This window comes from Neltuma alba, unplaced genomic scaffold, assembly GCF_004799145.2.
Source record: "Neltuma alba isolate B1F8T4 unplaced genomic scaffold, ASM479914v2 tig00010270_pilon, whole genome shotgun sequence".
Taxonomy (NCBI): domain Eukaryota; kingdom Viridiplantae; phylum Streptophyta; class Magnoliopsida; order Fabales; family Fabaceae; genus Neltuma; species Neltuma alba.
This window is the reverse complement of record NW_021635195.1, coordinates 1-17707: the sequence shown is the minus strand read 5'-3', so window position 1 is coordinate 17707 and position 17707 is coordinate 1. Positions and strand designations below refer to the sequence as shown.

The following is a 17707-nucleotide window of genomic DNA, read 5'->3' as shown; positions in this document are numbered from 1 at the left end:
AGGAGGGTGTAATGACTGATGTGAAGTTGAAGGAGGCTGAGAATTTAGTTAAGCAAATTGAGGAAGCATGGGACAAAGAGGAGACTTATTGGTGGCAGCGCTCTAGAATTAATTGGCTGTGGTGTGGTGATCGTAACACCAAATTCTTTCATAACAGTGTGATTCAGAGAAGACAAAGGAATAAAATTTTGAAAATTAGAAAGAGCTCTGGTGAATGGATTGATGGTAGAGAAGACATTGATAGAGAGTTTAGTACTTTCTATCAGAATCTCTTTAAACCAGTGGGTGCTAGGTCTATGGAGCAGGCTCCAATGTATGTGCAGAATATGGTCATGCAGGAGGACAATGATCAGCTTCTAAGTGCTATTACTGATGTGGAAATTGAAGAGGTAGTGTTCCAATTAGGGGCAAATAAGGCCCCAGGGCCTAATGGTTTTTCTGCTTTATTCTATCAATTTGCATGGGAAGAAGTACATGATGAGGTTTGTGGAATGGTGCATGATTTCTTTGAAGGCAGAGCTTATCTGGGCTTGATTAATAATACTAATATTGTCTTGATTCCAAAAATAGACAAACCAGAGGGGGTGAATCATTTTCGTCCGATTGGTCTATGCAATGTATCGTATAAGGTCATTGCAAAAATTCTTACCAACAGGTTGAAAGGACTGATGGACAGAATAATCACTCCAAATCAAAGGGCGTTCATCGCTGGAAGAATGATTCAAGATAATATTATAATAACACATGAGGCCTTCCACTATCTGAAAAATAAGAAGTCTGGATGTAAGTGGGAGTTTGCTCTAAAGATTGATATGAATAAAGCATATGACCGGGTGGAATGGGATTTTATTGAAGTTGTCATGTTGAGAATGGGTTTTTGCAGTCAATAGGTTAAGTGGATTATGATGTGCGTCTCCTCGGTTGCATTTAATTTACAAATGGCTGGTAGAAATGTTGACTCTTTCATCCCAGGTAGAGGGATTAGGCAAGGAGATCCTTTGTCTCCTTATCTGTTTATTTTTGCCACAGAGGTCTTATCGCTCATGATTCATTACCATATAGAGAGAAAGGATTTGAGGGGTGTGAAGCTTGCCAGAGGAGCTCCTGCTTTGTCCCATTGCTTCTTTGCTGATGACGCTATTCTCTTTTTGAATGCAGAAAGAGTTAATTGCTTGGTGGTTAAGAAGATTCTTGAGGTTTACTGTGGTGCTTCGGGACAAATGGTAAATCTGGACAAGTCAAGTATCTTCTTCTCAACAAACACGCCTCTGCATGTTAGAGAAAGGGTATCTGATTGCCTTGGTATAAAGTTTTCTGATCAGGCTGGGAATTACTTGGGGCTGCTAGTGCTCTGGGGTAGGTCCAAATCTGCATCATTAGCCTTTGTCAGAGACAAAATTGGAATGAAGTTGCAAGGATGGAGCAGAAGCTGCTCACCTTTTCTGGTAGGGAGGTATTGATAAAGGCGGTTGCTAATTCTATTCCAACTTATCTAATGACTTGCTTCTCTTTTCCTAAGAAGTCTTGTGTTGAGATTGACCGTGTAGTTTCTGCATTTTGGTGGGGCTCGAAGGATGGGGAGGAGGTAATACATTGGAGAAGCTGGGACAAACTGACTAGGAAAAAGAATGATGGAGGGATGGGTTTTCGTGACCTTCTATGTTTTAATAAAGCATTGCTAGCTAAGACGGCTTGGCAAATTTTGACGAAGCCAGATGACTACTGGTGTCGTATTCTAAGAGGCATATACTTTCCAAGAGGTAATTTTTTGAAGGCTACGAAAGGAAAGAGGCCCTCTTGGGGATGGTCGAGCATTTTGGAAGGTAGGGATTTGCTTGTGAAGGGGCTGTGTTGGAAGGTTGGGGATGGCAGGAGAGTCCATGTATGGAATGATAGATGGATTTTGGGATTAGAGGATTGCAAACTCTCTACAGAACCAATTTCTGATGCTGAACAAAACATGAAGGTCCAAGATTTGATTATTGATGGCAGGCGGAATCTCAATAGCATTTCTGGAAGAGTTACAGATCACGAAAGGGAGAAGATCTTGCAGATCCCTATACCGATGAGAGCCTGCGATGATTGTGCGATTTGGTTAGAAAGTAAAGATGGTTGTTACTCAGTTAAGTTTGGGTATAATATTGCTAAGAATATGAAGGAGGATACTAAGTCTCGAGATCCAGGTACTTCTTATACAGTGCCTAGGAGCCTTTGGAAGTGTATATGGAGGGTTGTGGCTCCACTGAAAGTTCAGCAGTTTCTGTGGAGAATTGTCATAGGTGCTGTAGCAACCAAGGATGCTTTAGCTAGAAGATTCTGTGCTAAGGATGCTACACGTCCGATCTGTGAGTCTGAAAAAAAGACTATTGAGCATCTTCTGTTCTTGTGTCCTTGGGTGAGGCAATGTTGGTATGGAAGTATGTTGGGAATAAAATTTGATAAATGGAATGTTTGTAGATGTGAGGATTGGCTTAATGAAATGCTCTCTGCAAGAAGCGTTTTGGATGACTACAGAAAGTCAATGGTAGCTGTCATGTGCTGGTGGATCTGGAAAAAGCGTTGCAACCGGGTTTTCAGAGGGGAGATGCCTGATGCCACAAACACCTTGTGCTTAGTTAATGCCCAGGTTGATGAGTTCTGGAGATCCAGATCCAAGGTGAGTAAGGGTCGGAAGAAGCTGTATGAAGTTGCCTGTGAGAGGAAAAACTGCTAGGTACCTCCTGATGAACATTCCATTAAGATAAACATTGATGGCTCCTATATTGATAAGCAAAAAGCTGCTGGTATTGGCCTGGTGTGCCACACCAAGGAGGGGAAGCTGGTAGGAGGCTTGGCGAAGGAGGTAGAGGCCACTTCTCCTTTTATGGTGGAATGTTTGGCACTAAGGGAAGCCTTGTTGATAAGAAATAGGTTCCCTTATTGCCAGGTAGTGATAGAAACGGCCTGTGAAATCTTGTTTAAGTTTATTCAGAAAGAGTCTCTGGGTGGCTGTGAATGGCAGAGTTGGGATGTTCTTCGTGAAGTTCTTGCCTTGAAAAAGTCTATGAGTAATGTGACCTTCTCTCTTGTCTCAAGAAAAGGTAATAAAACTGCTGATTTTTTTGGCAGGATGTGCTGCAAAGAAGATGTACCAGAATGAGTGGTTGGTCTCTACCCAATCTTCTTTAAGCGTCTTTTTAGCTCATGACTTGACTAAAGGTAGGGAATCCAAGGCTTATGAACGTGCTGTCAAGGCTCCAAGGGAAGGCATTGGTTAATGTGCCTTTTGTTCTCTAGCTTAGCTTTGACTTTTCGTTGTGCTTTAGTTCCTTTTCCTTTTCGGTGAGTCTTTGTGCGTTAGGTTGTATTTTAGGCTTTGTTGAGGGTTTTATTTTTTTGGCCTATAGCTATTGGTGTTTGTAATTGTTTTTTGAATATTAATAAAATTGACTTTTTTGGCCAAAAAAAAGGTTGTCTCAATTCTCATGAGTTTAATTATCTACTTTTAATGCCATTTTATTAATAAAGATAAACTTGGATTTAAATTCGAATCATAAACTCATAATAGTTTACTTTTATTAATAAAACAGTATCAAAAATATATAATTAAATAATTAAAATGTAAAAAATGACAATAGTTTTGTTTAAACAAATTTTAAATCCAAACCATTGAAATTCATAATTTATCATATTTCACAAAAGAAATTTTTATGAAATTCATATATAAAGTTATTAAACATAACCAAATCTAAAAATTTAGCATGAGTTTAAGAGCGAGTTAATATGATTTTATAAGCTAAAAATATAAAAAGGGTAAACCTGATGAGTAAATTTGTAAGTTCAGCTAGCACGAATTTGTTATAAACTGAAAACATGAAAATGTTGAATTCGGAGGGTCAATCTGCGAATTTGATAACAATAATTATAAAAAATAAAACTTCATCTTAGCCGAAAGGCCAAGAAATTAAGGTAAGCTTGCGAGTTGGTAAATATGGGCAATTTTTGGCAAGTAATATATGCGTGCCTAAAATAAAACATCTGTGTGTGGGTGGGTTGGGAACACCGGATAGGGTGGTGCGGAGATTCAACCTTGCAGCGTAGTGCTGCGCCCATTTGGATTCACAGAAAACAAATGGATTTTAGATTATTGTTATTCTTATAACCAACATTGATTGGAAGTGATGTTAGTTAATGGGAAAATTGATTAAAAAAATCCCTATTTAAAAATTTAATTGGCTAAAAAGATCTGAATTTGAGCACGTGCAAGTATAATCCATGAGTACAACATATCTTCCGCCGTATGTAACATATCTTCTGTTGTGTGCAAATCATTTCCTATTGATAATTATTGCACATCATTGATAACATACTACACACAGTGGAAAATATATTGCATTCACATATTATAGTTACACTTGCTCAAATTCAGGTTCTTTTAACTAATTAAATTTTCAACCAGGGATTTTTTTTTACCAATTTTCCCTTAGTTAATTGTAATTTATGTATGAATATTTTTTATAAGTAATTTTGAGAAATTTGATTATATATATTTGAATTTTATTAATCAGAATCACTTAGTGATATATAATTATTAGAAGGTTTGGCAATAAAATTACCAAAAAGGGCGTGAATTTTATAAAATTGTTTACGTTTTCATATAATTATATTTAATAATAATTATTAAGTATAATTTAACAATAGATGACTTGAATCTTTAAATATAATTTTCATTTAATGATATAATGACATAATAATGATAATTTTTGTGAAATTGTCAATTTATTTTAAACCACATACGACAATTTCATTAAAAAAAAAAAAAAGAACATACAAACACACAACAATAGTACGCACTGTTAGATAAATAAAAATAGTTAGGCCATATTTTTGGGAAGGATTCACAATTATCCATTTTATGATCAATTATGCCAAACCATATATAACACACACAAAACATTAAGGAAACGTAATCCAACAAAATATGACAACCTCTAAGAAATATAATTTCAACTGGACCTAAAATTCTAAGGTGGATAAGATTGGAATTGAACGCAAATTCTCACCTGTTTAATAAAAACAACTGTTTAATAAAAGTCAATCTAAATATAAATCACCTGCTTTTTTATTTTTGCAAAATCTGTAACTTTTCCCATTGATTATCCAAACACATGTCAAGGTTAGGAGTCGGCATTATTGCATCATATTCTTTTCACGGAGAACAATGTTAAAAAAATAGGTCTCATATTGTTACTGTTGCTCTGCAACAGTTAACAAGGTAATTCCTAACATGCTGAAGTTCTAAACAACTCCTTCTACCATTCACGAGTAAAAAATAAGTGTCAGTTCTCGAATTGAGGGTTACTAGTATTTTCAATTCATAAAATTTTATATTGTTTTGTTTTATATTTCTAAAATTTGATTTGATTTTAATTTTAATATCTAAAATTTAACTTCTTTTTTGTCCATGAAAAAAGGTTTTAGAAGCCAAAACTATTGATTTTAAATTTTAAACACAAGACCAAAATGAAGTTAAATTTAAGGAATTAAAATTAGTATTAATGTTGTTGCAATTGAAAGACATTAATCTAGAAGCCTGCGTTTTTTAAGTCAACATGAAATAAATAAATGCTTAGTAATATTGTATTTACCTCACGCCGAGGGCCTCGCATAAATCCAGATTGCCCTGTCCGTGACCGTGCAGCCACTTTGCAACCGATAAGTAGATGCTATGCGATGAGCTTTAGATATTTAACTTTGTTTATTTTAAATGATTTTGTATGTGATTTCTCTTGCTACTAGTAAAATGAACTCTTGTTTTTGGCCAAAAAAATGATCTTGTATTGTGTAATATTAATTTACTCTTCCTGTCTGTAGTGTAAGACTTAATTAATTAATTTGAGTAGATTAAAAATATTAATTAAATTAGTTAATATGATATGTTTTTTCTAAAATACTGCAAGTATCTTTTTTAATTTCCTCTCTCCTTCTCTTATTAATTATTGTTGGGAAGATAACAATTGAGTTGATTTGATAAAAAATTAATAATAGTGTAAAATACATTTTACATATAGAACTAATATCAACTCTTTAATTAGGCCCTACATCAAGAACCGGAGGAGTAACATTTATTGTTAATGAAAATATTTTTGTTCCATAAACCGCAAAATTATTTTTTTCAAAGTAGCCAAACAAACACGTCGCACAGGCTGCAAGGAAGCGCACCAGATCATGGCAATATAGTAATTGAAAGGCGGCAACTTTTTTTTTGAATTACTCCATCCAGTATTCCAGGATAATAGGTGTCTTTCAGCCGTGACAACGACCCCAGACTAGTCCGGATTCGGGGGCTTGCAAGGATCCTTTCGGACGGCGCCCCCTGGTCCCTTGGAGTGTTGCATTCCTACGTCTCGAACCCGAGATCCATGGTTAAGCTAGGACAGCCCCAGCCAGCTGACCTAACCCCGCGGGGTTAAAGGCGGCAACTTTAATATATATTTGAAATAGTGGCATTCTTTTAATAATTAGTGATTATTATTTCAACTACAACATTTTGACTTTGGCCCATGCCTTAATTAATATCTTGACGTGATGCGATTAGAAAAAGTTCATGGTTAATGAGTGTGTGATTAGAAAATGTCCAAAGCTCTAATCAAGGGTTTAAATTAAATATGAGACTGAACCGATTGAACAAGGAACCAGCTCGTTCTAATTTTGACCGTGCCAATTTTGTTTTCTTAAAAAAAGTGCACAATCATAATCGTAATTACTTAAATCAGTGGGCCAAAAGTTGCAATATTCCTAAAACACAGCCTTCAGGATTCAGTCCCGTTTGTCGGTTATTATTTTTTTTTTTTGACAAGAATTTTTTTTGAGCGGAACAAGAAAATTTATTGATTAATGAATATTGCTGATAAGGCTTGGTACCATACCACAAGGGGAGTGACTCGCCATTGTGGAAATACTCCTCCGGTCCTAATTATAAGACTTAATTGACTTATTTGAAGAGATTAAGGAAGTAAGTTAAGTTGGTTATTTATAATAAATAAGTGTTGTCATTCCTAAAATATCCTTGTTAATTAAGTATATTGGCTAAAACTATCATTATTAGAAGGATTATCTTGGAAAAAAATGCATAAATATAAGAGACAAAATGGATTGGGGTCTTATAATTAGGACCAAATAAAAAGTCAAATGGGGTCTTATAATAAGGACCGGAGGAGTATCACCCAAAAAATATTGCGTTACTTTCAGCGTTAATAATAAATTAAAATCACCATCAAATTAATTATAGGCATAGTTAATGAAACTTGAAAGATCAATACGAAAAGGACGTATTTCATATTTTTCCACAATATTAAATACTCCTCTAGTCCTTAATATAGGACCCAATTGTTGAGTTGGTTTTGGTCCTAAATATAAAATCAATTTCTCATATTTATCAATTTTCTCTAAACTATCCCTATGGATACTCCCTCAACCATAATCAAATAGAGAAGAGAGAGAGAAGATATTAAGAAAGATGATTATGGTATTTTAGAAAAAACGTGTTAACTTTCTTATAATTAATTAAGTTACTTAACTTTCTTAATCTAATCAAATTAGTTAAATGGGTCTTATATTAAGAACCGGAGAATTACTTCAAATCAAGTCACCGAAAATTTATAAGGGAAAGATACTATAAATCATATAGCTAATTCGTATGGTTAGCGGGTGAAGGGTTTGCATCACTTGGAAAAGGTGTTTAATGAATTATTTGTTATTGGCCTAAAAAATATGGAAAGGAAGGGGAACTCTATTGTTTGTTATTAGGGGTGAAAATAGGCCAAGTCAGGCCAGGCTTCACCTTTAATAAGCCTAGCCTGTAGTGAGGCTTATTGGTCTAAGCCTAGTATGCGGCCTGTAAAAGGCCTTCTATTTGGCCTAAACTTGACCTAGCCTATGGCCTGTTAAGATGTCTTCTTTTAAACAAATTTCAAACACACATAAATCATTTCAAAATTATAATAATTCAATCCAATTTATCTAAAATACAAACGGAACATATAAAATTATGAAATGAACACAATTTGTAAAACGTGTCTCCTTGGGCTAAAAAAAAATCAAATATGAAAAATTATTAAAAAACATAATTTTACTCTGGTATAAAATTATCACTTCATCCCATCTCTAGTATAAAAATTAATTGATGACTAGATCTAGTTTAAAATATGAAACGTCCTTAATCCCTTTTATATTTTAAGTTTATCATTTGTTCAAATTAATTTACTAACAAAATGATATTTGATCTCGTTGTTACACATAGTTGTTTTAAAAAAAATATTTTACATTTATTATTATTTATTTAAATTAATTAAGCAACTATTATAATAAGAATTAGATTGAGCACACATATATATAGTCTAAAACATAATAGGTCAATTCTATAAATATATATATTTTATATAAGATTAATATGAAAAACATGGATCAAATAAATGAATGATGCTTTTGTTTTTTTTAATGCACTTATGTTTTTTTTCTCTGTTCAAATATATATCATTCTACATACATCAATTATTTTTATTATAGAGAATGAAAATAAAATGAAGCATACAATGATATCTGGATAACACGTTTACGTTGGTGGAATTTTCTCAATTAATCAATCAGAATAACTGATTCCCTCCTGTCTGTTTACAATTTTAACCTAAAAAAAAAGATAATAGGCCCAAGCCGCCTAATAGGTCTAATAGATATATTATCAGGCCTGAGTCTAACCTGATAAAGTAAACAAGCTTTTTTACAGGCTTGAGCCTGTTCGGATATCTAAATAGGCCAGGCCACAGGCCCTCCACAGGCCGTCTGACCTATTTCTACCTCTATTTGTTATGAAGGTTTTTGGAGGTTAAAAATAAATTTATATATATGTGTGTGTATATATATCATCAATTTTTCCGCCGAAGAAGGGGCAAAAACGCGTGCTTCGGCTTGAAGATAATTGTATTGTGGTTCACTACAAACTTCCCTTGGGAGAGAATAAAAACTTAAGAAGAAACATATCATTTAAGTATCAACAAACTTACATGCTAACCCATATACTCCCTCCAATCCTAATTATAAGACCTCATTTATAATTATAAGATCTTGTTTATAGTCTATAAATAAAGTTTTATAATTAGGACAAGAGGTAGTAATATTTTTAGGAAAAGAAACATTTTTTATCTTATTGACAGCGTCACCATATACTTCTTTTATGTATCTTGCACAGAACAGTCCACATTGCCCATTTAACGTTCTTTTACGACTAGTCCTATCATTACCTAATTATGTAAACGATAAGTTGGAATAGCCAGTAAGGGCTCAGTTCTTGGGATTGTGAGACCAAACTTTTCGTTCATGTCCAAGTCACTGGGACAAACGCCACGAGGAAGCTCCCAATTAAAGCAATGCACCAGTTGAGCTAAAACTAATTTAACTGTAGTTAGACCCAACTGGGTCCCAGCGCATCCTCTTCGACCTGAGCCAAATGGTAATAGCTGGAAATCATGCCCTCGAACATCTATATTGCTATCGACAAATCTTTCTGGATAGAACATATGAGCATTGTCAGACCAAACCTTAGGATCACGTCCTATGGCCCATACATTTACTAAGATCCTTGTCTTTTTTCTTATGCAATATCCACTGACTATGACATCATCCTTCATACTTTCTCGAGGGATTAAGAAAGGTCCAGGTGGATGTAGTCTGAGAGTCTCCTTAATGACCATGTCCAAATAACTTAAGCTTACTAAATCAACTTCTTCCACCATTCTTTTCATTCCAACTACTTCTTGCAGTTCATTTTGGAGATCTTTCATGACTCTTGGATCCCTCAAGAGTTCAGACAGAGCCCATTCAATTACAACAGAAGAAGTATCAGTTGCCGCAAGGATCATATCTAATAAAAGAGCCGTGAGGTTAGGCCTATCAATGGTGTGGTCTTGATCATTGTGCAGCAAATCCATGGGTTGATGCAGCAAAGAAAGCAATATGGAGATGAAATCGTTATGGTGCTGTAAATTTGGTTCTGTAAGTGCAAGTTCATGCTCAGCGATTATCTTCTCCAATGCATCGTCAAGCGCCTTTCTGTTTCTCTTTAACTTTCGTGTCAATCCCTACCAAACATTAGTTGAATAGCTCCTTAACTGATTTGAGTGTAACACTAAATACATATTTTTCTCCTTCATATATTTTTTGTGTAACAACTTCAATTAAGAGAATATTCAAAAATTTCCTGATCCATCCTTTTATCTGCAGGTTCTTATTCAATGATCTACTTGTGGCGCTCGCGCGCACACACATATATAGCATTCTTTTATAATTAAGTCATCAATGAAAACTATAACAATCATGTTATCTCAACTTCTTTCTTTTTTTTGCCAGGAAACATATTACCTTAACTCTCTTCCGCAATAAATCTATGATTTTCTTGAAAAGTATCCAAACAAGAGATGATATTATTAGTTTGTAAGATAACCCTAATTTTCGGTTCATATATGATGAATTTTGACATGCACAACTGTGGTTGGTCTTGAATTCAAGATTAATTTCAGCACGCATATATATGTTTGGATTTTTTTTTATCGAAAAAGACCATAATTTTGACTCTTATAATTACTAAATCAAACAATTTTATGCCATTAGATTATCAAATATTAATATTAAGCAAAATTCTCTCTTTTGCGCAAGGCATATATACCTGAAGATCAAACGCAGCAAGCCAAGGGATATAATCAGCAATGTTAAACTGTCCCACCAAGTTCAGAACCTCGTTCATCAGCCCTCGCAACTGAAACCTATCATCCTTACGACGTCCCAGCACCATCCTATACATCATGTTCTCCAAAAGCTCCCCCACCTTTTCACTAACATCCACAACTTCTCCGGCGGCCGCCGCCCTCTCCAGCCTCTTCACCGTCGCTCCCACCTCCTCCTTCCTCAGAGGAGCGAACATCTCCACTCTTGACGCGCTTAGAAGATGAAGGGTACACAATTTCCTCACATATCTCCAGTATGGACCATACTCTGCAAACGCCACTCCCCTCACTCCCTTCTTGAACGGATCTGTCGACTGTACTTTGGGTCGAGATGCAAAAACGGCGTCGTGCGTCTTCAGGATTTGCTCCGCAGCTTCAGGGGACGAAACGACGACCGCAGGAACTTGTCCCAGCTTCAACGACATGATCGGACCGTATATTTTGGCCAGCGATTGAAGGCTGCGGTGTGGCCGTTCGCCCAACAAGTGAAGGTTGCCGATGATTGGTAGGGACGGTGGTCCTGGTGGTCGTTTCCGATCATCTTGTTGTCGTCTTGTGAAGAGCATGGAAGTGGATAGAATGAATATGAATGTAAGGATGAAGAGGATAGCAGGAGGAAACATGTTTGATTGTTTCTTCAGAGACAAAAAACAAAATTATGAGCTTTTTACATGAAAGTGGAGACGCAGGTAAGAGGTTTCGATGGCTAATGTAGTAAAATAAATAAATAAATAAAGGTTCAGTAATTCATTTTAGGTATTATTTTTTATTTTTTAAAATGGCTCTTACATTTATTGTAAAGGTATAAATTTATACCTTGCTGGAAAAAAAGAATTAGCAGCCAAATTAAAATTTATTTATAATGCCAACTTTCGAGAGTGCTTCAAGAGGCAATGTTATGAATATCCACGCTAGATTTATATCTCACGGAATGCACGGGATGTTTTAGTACATGAAAGGTAAAGTTAAATAGAAATATTAAAATTTAAAACAGACGAGTATATCATTTTAATTATAGATGATTTTCTTCGATTTTAAAAGCCGTAAGAACCTCCCCTGAAATCAATAGTTATAAAGCACAAACATTCCTTTTTTTTTAACATTTTATTTCCATCCACTACCCATTCGTTATTTTATAATTAAGTCATACGTGTTGGATCAAAGTACCTCTCCTGAGACACAGATGCTAGGTTACAAAATTGATAATACATTCGTTCCTAATTATAAGACCTCGTTTAGTCTACAAACGAAATCTTATAAGTAGGACTAGAGGTAGTATTAAATAATAGGTGTTTTAATATATAATAATAATTTCATAATCAACTAAATGATTTTTGGTGCACGGAATTGCAGAAATTGTCTCAACCGCCCACCAAGCGGTAGCTAGTCTGCTTTTATTTTTGAAATATATAGATTCATTTGATTTGTTGGCTGGCCAAAAGAAAAATCCCTTTTATTTGAAAACGTCCATGGAAGAGAAATGAACGTAACTCGTATCAGCAATTCGCCTTCAGAGTACCGTCATCTGAAACATCGAAGAGTATTAAAAATGAGTTGTGCCTTTCACTCCAAAACAAAAAAAGAGATGTGCCTCTTTGTATTGATCCAAGTGAGTTAACATTAACAACTAATAAGAGTGAATGTATTCAATTTAAAACACGTACTTCTAATTCCAGTATAAATCGAAGGACTCTAAATTACATTATTGAATTAAAGTAAAATAGTATAACAGTCTCTCTCTCTCTCTCTCTGTGTCTGTCTCACACACACACACGCAGTCTCTTACACGTACATGGAACAATAGACTTTGTACACACACTAAAATAACTTCAAAAAAGGCTTCTCACCCTATTTACGTATGTAAACGATAAGTTGGAACTGCTAGCAAATGCTTGGCTCTTGGAATTGAGAGACCAAACTCTTCATTCATGTCCAAGTCACTGGGAGACATACCATAAGGAAGTTCCCAAGAAAAGCAATGAACCAATTGAGCTAAAACAAATTTAACACTAGTCATACCCAAGTTCATGCCAGGACAACCTCTGCGACCTGAGCCAAATGGTAACAGTTGAAAATCGTGTCCTCGAACGTCAATATTGCTGTCAACAAATCTCTCAGGATGGAACATATGCGCATTTTCAGACCAAACCTTAGGATCACGTCCTATGGCCCACACATTTACAATTACCCTTGTCTTTTTCCTTATATAGCACCCGTTGATTGTAATATCCTCCATACTCTCTCGAGGGACAAGTAAAGGTGCAACTGGATATAGTCTAAGAGTCTCTTTGATTACCATATCTAAATAACTTAACTTTGCTAAATCAGACTCTTCCACCATTCTCGTCATTCCAACAACGTTTTGTAGCTCATTTTGAAGATTTTTCATCACTCTTGGATGCCTCAAAAGTTCGGATAAAGCCCACTCAATTACAACAATAGAAGTGTCAGTTGCCCCTCCAACCATATCTGATAAAATAGCTTGATGTTGGCTTTATCTATCACATGGTCTTGGTCGTCCTGTAGATCCACAGGTTGGTGCATCAAGGAAAGCAATATGTGTATGAAGTCGTTATGGTGTTGTAAATTTTGTCCTTTTGAAGTGTTTTCATGCTCCATCACTATCTTATCCAACACATCCTCGAGCGCCTTGTTGTTTCTCTTTAACTTTCGTGTCAAGCCCTGGCAACATCAATTCAATAGCTCACTATATATGAAGGATAACACCAATCTGGAAAGTCTAGATATGATCTGACAGTCCAGACCTCATTTTCTTTTATTTTAAGTTTTAAAATAATTATTTTAATAGGTATAGAATCTAAAATAAAGATAATATGTTAATTATCATTTTCAAAAATATTTTTATTTAAAATAATTAATGAAAAATTTTAAATTTAGACCATCCAAATCTGATAAACGCCAATTAAATGTGTATTTTTTTAAAGTTCATACTATATATGTTTAATTTCTATCTAGAAACGCAAGGAAAAATATTTAAAAACAATCAATGCTCAAGGCGAAAAGATTATAGGCACATAACATACCTGGAGATCAAATACACCGAGCCAAGGGACATAATCAGCGAGATTAAATGCTCCCACCAAGCTCATTGCCTCCTTAATCAGCCCTTTTAGGTTAAACCTATCGTCCTTGGCGCGTCCCAGGACCATCCGATAAATTATGTTCTCTATAAGCTCCCCCACCATCTCACTAATATCAACAACCTCACGCGCCGCCGCGGCTCTCTCTAGGGACTTCACCGTCACTCCCACCTCCTCCTTTCTCAAAGGTGCAAACATCTCCACTCTTGATGCGCTTAGAAGGTGAATGGTGCACAGTTTCCTCACATGTCTCCAGTACGGACCATACTCGGCAAACACCACTCCCTTGTTGGCTCCTTTAGAAAACGGATCCGCCGCCCGTATTTTGGGTCGGGTCGCAAAAACAGTGTCATGAGTCTTGAGGAATTGAACGGCAGCTTCAGGGGACGAAACGACAATCGCAGGAACTTGTCCCAACTTCAACGACATGATGGGACCATATTTTTGGGCCAGCGATCGAAGGCTACGGTGTGGTCGTTTACCCAACATGTGGAGGTTACCAATGATTGGGAGGGGCGGTGGCCCCTGTGGTTGGTTCTGACCATCTTTGTGTCGTTTTGGGAAGAGGATATTAGTGGATAGGACCAATATCAATGTCAACAAAAGGATCGCAGGAATCGCTAGTGTTGAAGGAAACATGTCTGGTTGTTTTGCTTCGGAAACCGATCAAAGAGGGAATAAATTTTGTGCTTATGCTAGATAGTGGCGGATTGAATGCTAATATATATGTGAAATAGGTAGGATCCTGTTCCTATGACGTGATCAGCAAGATAATACGTAAATAATAGATAGAAACAAACAAAGACCTAAGAAATTAAAAAAACAAAAAGTGTCAAACCCTCGAGAAAGAGAATCCAAACTCATCAACCTCTTTCGTATATAAAAAATTGTGAGCTTTTGTCTCCCGATAAATGGATATGGACATTTGTTGAGTTCACACTACGTATATTATATTCAAGCATCGTCATCTTCCTTGTTCCCAGTAATTTTTTGACCAGATTGCTGTTGAATTGAAGGAAGCTCTTCCATGGACATAGTCCTCTACTTCTTGCCCAAGGATAAATTAAATTCTCGGTGTCCAAAATCCACACTTGGTGCTCAAGAAAGATGGAAACTTCCATGGAGCTGCGTCAATTACCATCCATGAAGCTCTATTGCCATCATCAGATCACTAAGGCAATATAATTGAGCAATTTAATTATTGGGCGCTACACATCATCACCAAATGATAAAATCAGAGCTTAATTAGAAGCATCCCCTCATAAGAATAATAATCTTCACCGAACTATTATGAATCGAATTTCTAATAACAATCTTATGAATTAACTTTTAAAATTACTATCAAACATTAAGGTTATAAGATAATATGTGTGTATTGGCACGGCAAATGCACGGACCGTCACAAGTTAAGACATTATATGTTATGTAAAATCATGCGACATTAACAATCACTATTCTGATAATGAATATAAGCATATGATAAAGAATTGTTGCTTGCCCAAGAAAGAAGGAAAAAAAACAAAGTAGTTTGGGTAAATCAGTTATTGTTTTGTCTAGTTTTCTTTGAGGAAGATTTAAAAAAAATCAAATTTATGGCATATTTAATTTAAACTTTGTTTTGTTTCTTAAATTTAGATTTAAATTTCTGCTTCCACCGGAATACCCGAAATTGTGCCTCTAATTAAAGTGTCAAATTGATCATACTTGATAACAAATTACTAAATCGTTTGAAGGAAATATCTTTATTTGTAATATACTATTTGTAAAATCCATATACTTATACAGATAGTGGTTTATATATATATATATATATTTGGTATACTAAAAGTTTAGATGAGTTGGGTTTTAGAGGCTTACCATGACCAAGGTATACTTTGAAGCTCAAAAAACGCTTATTTGATGCCCACCAATGCGGTCCTTACATGGTAATGGGATTCACATTCACGATCTTACAGGTTATGAGCCGACTTTTACCAATTAAGCCAACTCTTGTTGGTAGTTTATATACACATATATACAGTGTATGTCTGACTGCTTGGGTAAAATAAAAACAAGGGGAGAGAAACAATTATATGTAGACTATAGAAAATCTTACACGTTAAGCTATATATTTTGACATTATTGAAATAAATTTCAACACACACACAAGCACAGTACATTCTTCATGCGATTTACATAAATTAAAACAACACACATATACAATAGAACGCATCAAGTTAAACTAAAAAACTGATCGACGGAAAAGTATGAAGAATCTTGCTAATATAAAAATACCCACATAATTCCTCAAACGATAGGCCTTGTAATCTGAGCCTTTATTTTCAGAGAAGGTACACTGGATGCATAACTAAAGGCATAGCTAAAACCCTAGACCTTGATAATCAGTTTGAATAGTCCGTATGTAATCTACAAGTTGGAACAACCTGCAAATGCTTCGTTCTTCGGACTGTGAGGCCAAACTTTTCATTCATATCCAAGTCACTTGGACACACGCCACAAGGAAGCTCCCAACTAAAGCAATGCACCAATTGAGCTACAACTAACTTAACTGTGGTCATACCCATTTGAAGTCCAGGACATCTTCTACGACCTGAACCAAATGGTAAAAATTGATAATTATGCCCATGAATATCTATATTGTTATCAATGAACCTTTCTGGATAGAACATATAAGCATCATCGGACCATAACTTAGGATCTCGTCCGATAGCCCATGCATTATCATGATCCTGGACTTTTTTCTTATGCAATATCCATTAACTGTGACATCCTTCATACTTTCTCGAGGGATAAGTAAAGGAGCAGGTGGATGTAATCTAAGAGTCTCCTTAATGACCATATCTGAGTAACTTAACTCTGCTAAATCAGCCTCATCCACCATTCTGTTCATTCCAACCACATTTTGTAGCTCACTTTGGAGATTTTTAATCACTCTTGGATGCCTCAAGAGTTCAGATAGAGCGCAGTCAACCACAATGACAGAAGCGTCAGTTGCGGCAAAAATCATATATGCTAAAATAGCCTTGAGGTGGTCTCTATCAATAACACTGTTTGGTCGTCATACAAATCCGTAGGTTGACGTATCAAGGAAAGCATTATGTGTACGAAGTCGACGTGATTCTGGCCATTTTGTTCTCTCTTGTAGCTTATTCCTGCTCTCTGACTATTTTTTCCAACACACACATACAAAAAAATAGACTTTAGGCGACATGACTTTCGATGGCAACAAAAAAAGTCGCCGCTGATGAAGTCACTTTCATCGGCGAAACCAAAAAGTCGCCACTGAAAATTCGCCATTGAAACAAAGACTTTCAGTGGCGACAAAAGTGTCGCCGCTGAAAGTAGACTTCAGCGGTGACTTTTTTTGTCGTCGCCGAAAGTGGATTTTTAGCGGCGACTTTTTAGTCACTGCTAAAAGTTCGTTATTAAAACCAAGACTTTCAACGGCGACAAAAGTGTCGCCGCCGAAAGTGGACCTTCAGCGGTGACTTTTTTTGTCGCCGCCGAAAGTGGAGTTTTAGAGGCGACTTTTTTAGTCGCCGCTGAAAGTTCGTTATTAAACCAAGACTTTCAGCGAACAAAAGTGTCGCCGCTGAAAGTGGACCTTCAGCGGCGACTTTTTTTGTCGCGCCGCCGAAAGTGGACTTTCAGCGGTGACTTTTTTTGTCACCGCTGAAAGTATAATATAATAATATATATTTTATTTTATATATTAATAAACAATTTCATCTGGACTCAGCAGGCAAGAAGATTGGACACGAAAGGAGGCGGTTATGAGTTTGAACCTAGAAGAAGACACATTTAAGGTGAAAATATTTGGACGATGACGTGGCGGGGAGGAGTGATGTG

General features: G+C 35.9%; 1 pseudogene; it reads right to left on the bottom strand.

The window, feature by feature from the left end:
* Positions 1–9278: 9278 nt before the first annotated feature.
* Positions 9279–14526, bottom strand: LOC114755452 (cytochrome P450 CYP736A12-like; annotated as a pseudogene).
* Between the last annotated feature and the right edge of the window lie 3181 nt (positions 14527–17707).